The sequence below is a fragment of the Anabrus simplex genome, chromosome 1, assembly GCF_040414725.1.
Source record: "Anabrus simplex isolate iqAnaSimp1 chromosome 1, ASM4041472v1, whole genome shotgun sequence".
NCBI classification, from domain to species: Eukaryota; Metazoa; Arthropoda; class Insecta; order Orthoptera; family Tettigoniidae; genus Anabrus; species Anabrus simplex.
This window is the reverse complement of record NC_090265.1, coordinates 1,570,032,186-1,570,045,087: the sequence shown is the minus strand read 5'-3', so window position 1 is coordinate 1,570,045,087 and position 12,902 is coordinate 1,570,032,186. Positions and strand designations below refer to the sequence as shown.

General features: G+C 36.5%; 1 protein-coding gene across 3 annotated transcripts in view; it reads right to left on the bottom strand.

Moving 5' to 3' along the window:
• Positions 1 to 12,902, bottom strand: part of LOC136858532 (proteasome adapter and scaffold protein ECM29) — a 925,266-nt gene that overhangs the window by 613,349 nt on the left and 299,015 nt on the right. The window lies entirely within an intron of this gene.

The following is a 12,902-nucleotide window of genomic DNA, read 5'->3' as shown; positions in this document are numbered from 1 at the left end:
TATCATTGTTACCAGTCAGTCAATCAGAATGTTCAAACATAAAAACAAGAGTGAAAATATATAACAGTGTTCATCATGGCTGAGTTAGAAAAAACACGTAATCGTGTTGCCAGAGGTTAAAAACATAAGGTACAACAGAGAGCTGGCAGTGTAATAATCAAACTCATGGCTGCCAGTCAGTTAATAAGAATGTTCATATATAACAAAACATGGTTATATTCTTTTAAGTGAAGAAATAATTAAATCCCACTCTTGTATAGATACGTGAGAACGGGCGAGAGAAATCATATATTGTAGCAGACGTGGAGTAGTAACACTTCAAACAGGATTGATCATGCCTTAAGCCGCTTAAGTTTTTGCTGGGAGTTCAAGACCAAAACGGAAAAAAATAAGATGCCAAGTGCATGAACTGAAATCTGAAAATGGAAAGAGGAAAAAGATGTACTCAGGCCTTGAAAATAGGGTGTTAAAAATAGGAGACTAAGATCGCTTACCTCTTTTGTTGGATGAGCGTTGAGCGGAGACATAAGCCGTTCAAGGGGGTCTGTTAAATTTATGCCCATTGCTGCGTGTGTTGTATCTGTTTGCTTGCCTAGGCAGAGAGTAAGTTGGGACGGGAGGGGTAGGCGCAACAACGAGAGTGATGGAAGCTGGCGGCGGAGTTGTATTATGGGGAGGGGGTAAGGTGGAATCTGTTATGACGTCTGGAGTGGTATTTAAAGGTTTATAATTGAATATTTTTGTGAAATTGTTATGATTTATATTAAGATTAATGAGTAAATTGGGGACTTGTTCAATTAATGGGCTGTTGTTATCAGTGACATCATTCAAATTATTATTATTTTTAAAATGTTGATCCAAGAAAATGTATGTATTTTCCAATTCAGTCATTAACCTGCTTTTATTTACATATTTTATAATGTGGAGGTCCTGATCAATTGTAGAATAATTGTGGCCAGAATCCCTCTTGTGGTTGCTCATGGCAGAGTACTTTTTATGCTTTAAGGCATTATAATGTTCCAAGTATCTAGTTCTAAAACTGCGGCCAGTTTTCAGATATAAGAAAATTCACACTGGGGTCATTTGAGTCTGTAAATACCAGAGTTTGAAAATTTGTCTTGAGAAGTATTTACCCAAGTTGGAATTAAAGAATATATTCCAATTAGTGTTACGAGTTTGGTAGGCAATTCTGATGTTATGCTTCTTAAATGGGTTAGTAATGCTGTGTATGGTGGGGTTAGTGAAGGTGAAGGTGGCAGTGTTTATTCTTTTGGGCTTATCTGGAATTAAATTTGTAGTATTTTTTGATTTTATTTTACCAATAATCTTATTGATCAGGTTAGGTTTATAGCCGTTAAGTTTTGCAAGTTCTTTTATATATTCAAACTCTTTTTTTCGGTTTGAAGGGGATAGTGGAATATTTAATGCTCGATGAACTAAACTGTAGAAAGTTGCTTGTTTATGAGATTGAGGGTGTAACGACTCATTCTTTATTGTCAAAGGAGCAGCGGAGGGCTTTCTGTAAATTTGGAAAATAAAATTATCACTGGCTCTGGTCAAGGTTAAGTCCAGGAAGTTTAAAGACCTCTTGATTTCGTCTTCCTTAGTGAACCTGATATTGGTGTCAAGGTCATTAAGGGTCTTTAAAATGTTATCATTATTATTGCGATGTGTGTCAATGATGGCAAATGTGTCATTGATGTATCTTAGCCAAAGCTGTAGACCATTGATTTTATTGATTATCTTGTTAGTCTTGAGGTGATCCATAAAAATGTTAATAGAGGATTCCAGATATCGGGTCGCCCATCGCTAGTCCCTCCTGTTGGTAAATTTTGTTATTGAATGTAAAGAAGTTATTGTTTACTACAAATTTTAGCAAGTTGATCAGTTCATCTATTTCACATTTGCTTATAGTGTTATGTTTCAAAAGGTTAGTTTCTATTAAACTAATGGTTTCATTTACTGGTATACTAGTATACACATTGGTGACATCATACGAAACCATGACGTGATTGTCATGTAACTTGAATTTAGAAACATACATACATACATACATACATACATACATACATACATACATACATACATTATCATTATAGACTGTTATGCCCTTCAGAGTTCAGTCTGCAACCCTCTGAGAATTTACTAAACGTCGCCACAATCCTCGATTTGCAACTAGTGTTGTGGCCTCATTTAGTTCTATACCTCTTATCTTTAAATCGTTAGAAACCGCGTCTAACCATCATCGTCTTGGTCTCCCTCTATTTCTCTTACCCTCCATAACAGAGTCCATTATTCTCCTAGGTAACCTATCCTCCTCCATTCGCCTCACATGACCCCACCACCGAAGCCAGTTTATACGTACAGCTTCATCCTTGATTTATGAATTTCATCTTGATTTATCAAAATTCAATAAATCAAGATGTTAACGCCAACCAGGCAAAGAGTCAAGCATATAAGTATAGGAATATCAGAATTAAATTAATGAATACAATTAAGAACATCGCATTTTTGAAAGAATGCCTCGCTCATGACCTAATTCCAAAGTTTTTAACTAAATATAACAACAAACATAGAAACACAAGACAGACACGTGACACTTTAAAGAAAACCAATAAAATCTGGATAAAAACTGAAATAAATTTTTTTTACATTTTTTTACATTTGAAAGTATCCCAAGAGCTACCACGTAGCTATTGGGATCACTTCCAACATGTTACGAATGAGTAAATTGAACATCTAGCCATAAAAAAACAGAACACCCTAGACAAGAAATTAGAAACCTTGAAACGAACTCAGAAAGAAAAACAGGTGACTCACCTTACAGAAAACAATAACTTAGCTCAGTCCACAGGAGATAGAATGCATCAATTTTACCCACCATTAAAAAATCTCACGGATACAACATTCAGTAAAGCAGAGTATGAAATTTTAAGCAAAGGACCAAAACATAACTGGAATAACGCCTCATTACTACAGAACGTTACTACCGCAATAGCAGAAACAGAATTAGCCATACAGAGAATTCTGCATGAAATACGTGAGGAAGTTAGACACGATATTGTAAAAAAACTCCCGCAGTACATCAACAGAATACAAGAAAACATATCTAATAGCAATAAAATGGACAAAACACACATTAATAGCCTAAAAGAAAAGGTCAAACGTGATAATCTCCTGATAACAAAAGCCGACAAAGGGAACACAACGGTAATTATGAACAAATATATGTACATTCAAAAAACAAAAGAATGTTTCAATAATAACACATTCCGCACAATACGTAAAGACCCCACAATTACAGTACAAAGAAATCTAAAAAACTTGCTTAAGAACACACGTTTTTTACTCACCGAAGCAGAAGCAAATAGCTTAATAATAATGAACCCCCAGTTACCGAATGCTAAAGCTCTTCCCAAAATTCACAAAGAAAATACCCCTATGAGAACCATAGTAAATTATAGATCTAGTCCCACATATAATCTCTCTAAATTTATTCAGAAATTTCTAAAAAATAACTATTCCTTTCAGGCTAATAAGAGCATACGAAATTCCATAGATTTTTGCAACAAAACAAAGAACTTTAAGTTAGATAAATATCATTCCATAGCCTCCTATGATGTAACAAATATGTATCCAAATATCCCCACTGACAAAACCTTAAACATAATCAGAATTAATCTCAAAACATATAGTAAATTAAGCACATTGGAAATTGAGGAATTTATGATATTACTCAAATTTGCAGTCAATAACAATTTCTTTAAATTTCACGATACAATTTACCAACAAACAGGTCTACCTATGGGATCACCCGCCTCCGGGATAATAGCAGATATATACTTAGACTACTTAGAACATACTGCATTTAGTAAAATTGAAGGAATATCTTTCTGGTGCAGATTTGTGGATGATGTATTCGTCATCATCGACAACAGAACAACCAACGAAAATGCGATATTGGATAAAATAAATGCCATAGATACATGTATACAATTCACCAAGGAATCTGAGAGTAACGGTCAACTAAATTACCTAGATCTAACTGTTACTAGACACGAAAAACATCTCACCTTCAAAATTTACCGGAAACCTACATATACAATAAACACCATAAAAATAGATTCTAATCACCCTAATCCACATAAAAAAGCAGCATATCAAAGTATGATTTATAGAGCGTTTAACATATCGATGTCAAAAGCAGATCTGAAAGATGAACTACAACTAATTCACGAAATAGCTCAAAAAAATGGTTACAGAAAAGAAATGGTTAATTCCTTCATTTGTAAGTTCAAATCACGACCCAACACCACTCTGACGAAAACAGATCAACCCAGAAAAAATTACGCAACTTTCACTTTCAATAATACGGGCGTATATTCACTAACCAATGTTCTGAGGAAGCATAACATTAAAATAGCATTTAAGACTACACAAAATAATAGGCATGTCATATATAATAGCAAATCTGTAAATAGTAGTAACAAATATCTTCAATCAGGAGTCTACCGAATGGAATGTAACAACTGTTTAACAAGTTATGTGGGGCGTACGGGCAGGAATTTCACGACTAGATATAATGAGCACGTAAACGCAATTAGGCATAATCATTTCTCGGCAATAGGGCAACATATGCATGAATATAAGCACAATTTTACGGACATAAATAACGATTTAAAAATATTAAATGTAGAACCTAAAGGTCCTTTGCTTAATATAAGTGAAGAATTATATATAACACTAGATCAGTATGCAAATCCTAATTATAACATAAATGAGTTATCTGAAAAAACTAACATTTTGTTCAATAAAATCGTTCCTATCTTAAAAAACGACTACGTCAAAATAGTCAACAGACGACGTCATACACAAGCTACGGCGCAGACAGCGAACCTCAGTGACTCCGCCCATACACATGTAACGACCTCCCCTACTTATCCCTCCGCCCCTCTCACAACAGACAACACTAGAACTATCAGTACGAGGTACATTACTCGTCAAACGGCCAAGAAACTTGCAATTCAAACATCCAGCAGCAAGTAAATTAATTCAGGCTTTACAAATTCACACAATATTACACTTCTATTGAAATCTAACTCACTTCATTCATTTTGGCTTACAGACTTTACCAGCCTTAAAAAAGGGAAAGGAACCACCACAGTCTTACGGCATTTGATGGGAGAAAACTCCAGAAGTTAGGCCAGAACTGAATCACACATATATTCCATAATTTAACACGTATCAAGCTTATTGATCCATTTCACAATTTTAGGAAAGTGCTGTTATTTACAAATGGAACCTATAAAGACCAACATTCGACATATATTTAAAAAAAAGGCAAATTATGGAAATATAACGCAAGAATCAAGGCCAACATGTTTCAGTGTCACTAAACACACTGACTATATTACTAGACATTCAAGTGTTTAAAATTTCTGTAGTAAATGATAAGCATTTAATTTATTAGACATTTATGTTTTATACAACACATAATCAACATAATATGAAACTTGTAATTTTGTGCAAGAAGGAAATGACATTTAATCATTAGATTTAAAAGCCAACCATACACGGCATTTTTAAATACTATCAATATCTGATGTTATATAAGACAAATTGTTATAATATTTTACCACATAACAACGCAAGATCCAAAGCAATAAGTATTTTAGACTTTAAAGTACAATGATTAGACTTTAAAAAACATATTATGTAAAATATTTTATAGAGGTCAACACGTATTTATATTTTGCCTAAAATAATATTACTCCAGCAATAAGGTATAAAGATGTAACATGATATTTTATTATAATTATCATGCAAGCTTTATTTATCAAATTTTACTGATAGTCTATTCACGACTGTACATAAGTATAAAAGGGATTCGATTCAACAGAATAAGCAACAATACCTAAGATAGATGCTTAATCAACCTAAGGATGCATTCTGTCAGCCCAAGGGCATGTATATAATAGACAAAGTTTTGTAATTTTAATTTTAACACAACGCTTAGAAATGTGTAAGTTTTAAGATAAGTTTTCACTGAAAATTATGAAACAATATATCATAAGGTCTTTCAGAGGTATAAGATAGAAATGCAAATGTGATTCTGATATAGCTGAGGATGACCTATGAAGGGTCTAAACCGGTCCTAGATTGTAATACTTTGCAAGAAAATAAATGTATTGATTAGGTGGAATTTTTCTTTCCTTTTATGAAGATCAGCTTCATCCATCGAGTTCATTCCTAAAAGCCTTTATCTCCTCATTCCGAGTACCTTCCTGCCATTGTTCCCACCTGTTTGTACCAGCAATCATTCTTGCTACTTTCATGTCAGTTACTTCTAACTTATGAACAACATATCCTGAGTCCACCCAGCTTTTGCTCCCGTAAAGCAAAGTTGGTCTGAAAACAGACCGATGTAAAGATAGTTTCGTCTGGGAGCTGACTTCCTTCTTACAGAATACTGTTGATCGCAGCTGCAAGCTCACTGCATTAGCTTTACTACACCTTGATTCAATCTCACTTACTATATTACCATCCTGGGAGAACACACAACCTAAATACTTGAAATTATTGACCTGTTCTAGCTTTGTATCACCAATCTGACATTCAATTCTGTTGAATTTCTTACCTACTGACATCAATTTAGTCTTCGAGAGGCTAATTTTCATACCATACTCATCGCACCTATTTTCAAGTTCCAAGATATTAGACTGCAGGCTTTCGGCACAGTCTGCCATTAAGACCAAGTCGTCAGCATAGGCCAAACTGCTTACTACATTTCCACCTAACTGAATCCCTCCCTGCCATTTTATACCTTTCAGCAGATGATCCATGTAAACTACGAACAGCAAAGGTGAAAGATTACAGCCTTGTCTAACCCCTGTAAGTACCCTGAACCAAGAACTCATTCTACCATCAATTCTCACTGAAGCCCAATTGTCAACATAAATGCCTTTGATTGATTTTAATAATCTACCTTTAATTCCATAGTCCCCCAGTATGGCGAACATCTTTTCCCTCGGTACCCTGTCATATGCTTTCTCTAGATCTACGAAACATAAACACAACTGCCTATTCCTCTCGTAGCATTTTTCAATTACCTGGCACATACTGAAAATCTGATCCTGACAGCCTCTGTGTGGTCTGAAACCACACTGGTTTTCATCCAACTTCCTCTCAACGACTGATCGCACCCTCCCAAGATGCCAGTGAATACTTTGCCTGGTATACTAATCAATGAGATACCTCGATAGTTGTTGCAATCCTTCCTGTTCCCTTGCTTATAGATAGGTGCAATTACTGCTTTTGTCCAATCTGAAGGCACCTTACCAACACTCCACGCTAATTTTACTACTCTATGAAGCCATTTCATCCCTGCCTTCCCACTATACTTCACCATTTCAGGTCTAATTTAATCTATTCCTGCTGCCTTATGACAATGGAGTTTATTTACCATCCTTTCCACTTCCTCAAGCATAATTTCACCAAACTCATTTTCCTCCTCCCCATGAGCTTGGCTGTTTGCAACACCACCAGGATGATTTCCTTTTACATTGAGAAGATGTTCAAAATATTCCCTCCACCTCTCCAGTGATTCCCTGGGATCTATTATGAGTTCACCTGACTTACTCAAAACACTGTTCATTTCCTTTTTCCCTCCCTTCCTAAGATTCTTTATTACTGTCCAGAAAGGTTTCCCTGCTGCTTGACCTAGCCTTTCCAGGTTATTATCAAAATCTTCCCATGACTTCTTTTTGGATTCAACAACTACTTGTTTCGCTCTGTTTCTTTTATCTACGTACCAATCCCTGTCTGCCTCGGCCCTTGTTTGGAGCCATTTCTGATAAGCCTTCTTTTTACGTTTACAACTTGCTCTCACTTCATCATTCCACCAAGATGTTCGCCTTTTCCCATCTTTACACACAGTTGTTCCTAGGCATTCCCTTGCTGTTTCTACTACAGCATCCCTGTATGCCACCCATTCACTTTCTATATCCTGAACCTGCTTACTGTCTACTGTTCGAAACTTCTCACTAATCATATCCATGTACTTCTGTCTAATTTCCTCGTCCTGGAGATTTTCTACCCTTATTCGTTTGCAGACAGATTTCACTTTCTCTACCCTAGGTCTAGAGATACTTAGTTCACTACAGATCAGATAGTGGTCTGTATCATCGAAAAATCTGCGAAAAACTTGTACGTCCCTAACAGATTTCCTGAATTCAAAGTCTGTTAAGATATAGTCTATTATGGATCTGGTACCCCTAGCCTCCCATGTGTAGCGGTGAATAGCCTTATGCTTGAAGAATGTATTCGTAACAGCTAAACCCATACTAGCACAGAAGTCCAGCAAACGCTTTCCATTCCCATTAGCTTCCATATCTTCCCCACATTTACCAATCACCCTTTCGTATCCTTCAGTTCAATTCCCAACTCTCGCATTGAAATCGCCCATTAGCACTATTCTATCCTTGCTGTTGACCCTGACCACGATGTCACTCAATGCTTCATAAAACTTGTCAACTTCATCCTCATCTGCACCTTCACATGGTGAATACACGGACACAACTCTTGTCCTAATTCCTCCCACTGACAAATCTACCCACATCATTCGCTCATTTATGTGCCTAACAGAAACTATGTTGCGTGCAATGGTATTCCTGATAAAGAGCCCTACCCCAGACTCTGCCCTTCCCTTTCCAACACCCGTCAAGTACACTTTACAATCTCCCACCTCTTCCTCATTATCTCCCCTTACCCGAATATCACTTACTCCTAGCACATCCAGATGCATCCTCTTTGCTGACTCCGCCAGTTCTACCTTCTTTCTTCCATAAGCCCCATTAATATTGATAGCTCTCCATCGAATTCCATTTCGTTCGCCAAGTTGTTTCAAAGGAGTCCCTCGCCTGTCAAATGGGAGTGGGACTCCATTACTCCCATAGGTCCGAGGCTTGCTTAAAGTGTTCTGAGCTCGGTAAATTCATGAAGCAGGATGCTGCCCTACTTGCACATAGTCCAAGTGAGGATATCTCCTCTAACGGGTTATGGACCACCGGTGAATTGTATAGTCCTAGCCGCCTGAGCACAAGGAGGGCCACGAATCAGAATATGTCCGAGATGCCCACTCCCATTCCATAGCAACTGGTATCCCGACTCTCAGGACCACTTACTAGGCCACTCAGCCGTTGCCCATGGTTCACGAACTAGGACGTGACTACAGTAACCCACAAACAAGAACCACAGTTTATTACAAAAATCAACTGGATTTTTGACATAGGCTATTTAATGGCTATTTAAAAAATGGTGTAAGAATTTAGAAACCTTGTAGGTAGGACTATTTCGACAGTCTATAATAGGGCGCATTGGTACATCTTTTTTATGTATTTTTGGTAAGGCTTTAGCAGTAGGTAACCTGGGATTCATAATGGTGAGTTTTTGTTGTTCATGCTCTTGAAAGAGAAAAGATGAATTTTTCAGCAAGTTCTTTAAACCACGCTGGATCTTTAAAGTGGGATCCTTGTCAATTAGTTTGTAGTTATTGGCGGAAAAGAAATCTTCAGTTTTACTAATATATTCAGTTTTGTTCAATAATACAGTAGTAGAGCCTTTGTCGGCTTTTGTGAGTATTACATTATTGTTCCTGATTTTGTTCTTTACTTCAATTATTTGCTTGTTAAGATTTAAATAAGGCTTGGAATTTATTTCACCTTTTAGTAACGTGAGCTTCTTTTTAATTTCGTATTTAACATCATTACGGTGTTCTATAGGAAGTTTTGAAATATTTGATTCGATTTCGGCAATGTTGGTCACCTGCTACTGCAGGGTTTTAATTAGGTGCATGACTTCCTACACTACATTACGTTGTATTCTTACGATAGGATCTTTGCTAATTATTGTATAAATCTTATCCTTGAAAAATTCTTCAGCTTTATTTATGTAATTGTCCTTATCCATTAACACCATAGACCCTCCCTTGTCAGCTATTGTGACTATGATGTTATTATCTTCTATTTTCGTTCTCAAATTACGTATTAAAGATTTTTGATTAGAGTCGGATTTAGCATTAAGTTCTTTAGCTTCACTGCCTCAGCCACACCGTTATAATACTAGAAGTAGAAAGCTCAGTCAAGCTAGCGTTGCTGAAACAACCCGACGTACTTAATACGCACCGTACGAGTAAGTACCGCCTTAGGCATTTTTGACATACGGGAAGTCTCTTGTACAGTACGGTATTATTTAACCAACTTTCTTCTACATTTTGTTTCAGAAAAACTTGATCATTTCTTCCAACAAATGTTTCAACGGAATTATAACATCAACTTGACTGTCTTTTAGATCCAATCGACTACCAACACAATTACTGACATCCGCTAGCTTTGACATACGTTTTATCATTAGCAACGCCTCTACAAGAAGTTCCATTTTCTTTTCTACTTTCAGATATACCAACCGTATACATTTTAACATGTTTATTACGTTTACACTTCCGTTTTAAATAACTGACAGTGATTTTTACCATCTTGGATTCAAACTATGGGAATGGAAGAAACATCCCCCTTTGATGATTGTGTTTACACTCAAGGCCATCACAGTCTTAATGATATTATAAAAAAAGGATCCATTTTAGTTTTAAACTCTCAAAATTCATGTTTAACCACGTTTTAATCTTCAAAACAGTTAATTTCCTCTCTTTTAACATACTTTGGTGCATTATCGTCGTTTTAGATGTTATTGTATAATGTTTTACGAAATCATTTTTCAACATTTTAACCTATAATTTATAAGATTAGAATGACTCCATATGTATTATTTTTAAGATTGATATAGGCCGATGATGCCCGTAAGGAGGGTGAAACATGTACCATTGACTTTTATGTATTATGTATAAAAATTTTGACCATATGAAATAGTGGATCATATTGTATTGTATTGAACAGGTGGACTTATAATATTGTAATAATATTTGAGACAATGGCTAAATTTGACGAGAAGAAGAGATAGAATGATAAGACACATCTCACCCAGGACTTGTTCAGTTGGTTTTTGAAGGAAGTGTAAGTGGTAAGAACGGTAGGCGTAGACCAAGGTATGAATATGATAAGCAGATTAGAGCAGATGTAGGATGCAATAGTTATGTAGAAATGAAAAGGTTAGCACAGGATAGGGTGGCATGGAAGGCTGCATCAAACCAGTCTATGGACTGATGACTCAAACAACACACATTTAAGTTCAGGATTTTTATATCAATTGTAGGACAAGTACCAATATATTGGTTAGAATCAGAGCAAATTCAGTATGTTATGACCAACGGTTCAATTCCTATGAATATTTTAGTGTAAGTAAGTAAATGGCATTAATTAAGCATTTATCGCATGGGTATGCACTTTGGGCCTGGCACTAAGAGGGTTAAGGAACATCACAGCAGCATCAGACTTTATCAGCAGTTCTAAACTCACATCTTCTAATACACATTTTAGTTGTTAGTCAACAAGCCCCTGTGAATTAAGCAAGCCACTCCACAACCTTTTATATATAATTAGCTTTGTGGTCTTGTTTAGTTCCACACCACTTATTTTTTAATCATTAATAACAAAAATTACGGTAATCACTGCCATCTTGGTTCTACTTCTCTTACCGTCCGTATCAGAGTCCATTATTCTCCTGTAACCTAACCTCAATTTGTTTTGCACGAATTTACCATCGAAGCTAATTTATATGCACAGCTTCATCAATTAAGTTCATTCCTAATTTATTCTTTATATCCTCATTCCGATTACTCTCCTGCCATCGTTCTCACCTGTTTGTGCCAGTGATCATTCCCACCAACTTTTTGTTACTTCCAAGTTATAAATAACATATCCTGGGTCCACCCTGTTTTCACTTCTGTACCAGCAAATTCAGTCTGAAAAGAGACCAATTTAATGATAGTTTTGATCGCGAGTTTACTTCCTTACAGATTACCATTCATGACAACCGTATCCTCACTGCATTCACTTTGCTGCACCTTGATTCAATTCCACTTACTCTACTATCATCCTGGAAAAATGCACATACTATGTACTTGAAATGACTCATCTATTCCAGTTATGTATTCCCAACCTGATATACTATCCTCTTAGCATTCTAACCAGCTAACATCACTTTAGTCTCGGAAATGCTAATTTTAATATCATACTCGCTGCACTTTTTCAAGTTCTACTTAATAGTGATGGGACATTCGATTCATTTTACTGAATCGATTCATTTGATTCCGTTCACGTTACTGAATCGATACAGTGATCCGATTCACGGCTCGTTGGTCACCGCTCCTACTGCATTTGTGTAGTATGTGCTGGTAAGACAGCAGCAACAACATTCAGTGCTCGCAGCTGCCATCTGGTCTTCATACTATGAACTCCTTTCTTAGAAAAAATGCTAGTTACTCTAATACATCGAAGGTTTCCGGCGACGCAGGGTGGGAAAGGTTAGGATTAGGAAGGTAGCAGCCATGGCCTGAATTAAGGTACAGTCCCAGCATTTCCTGGTGTGAAAATGGGGAAACTATGGAAAACCATCTTAACGGCTGCCGACGGTGGGATTCGAACCCACCATCCCCCGAATGCAAGCGCATAGCCACGCGATATTAACCGCACGATAACTCGCTCAGTCATTTTTGAAAATATGTTTTTATCAGCTGAGGATTTTTTTAAATCGTCATATTTTGTATAGGCTACTCGAGATGTACAGTAGCCCGCTGGTTTTCTGATTCAACATACTGTTATTGCATCTGTCCACAAATGATTGAAGTCTTGTGCGACGATGTGACATATGAACTGAGAAAATACTGAGCCGTTCTTCCCAATATAAAACAGGTACTTTTGAGTGGTCATGAGCATGACTCATAGTCATAG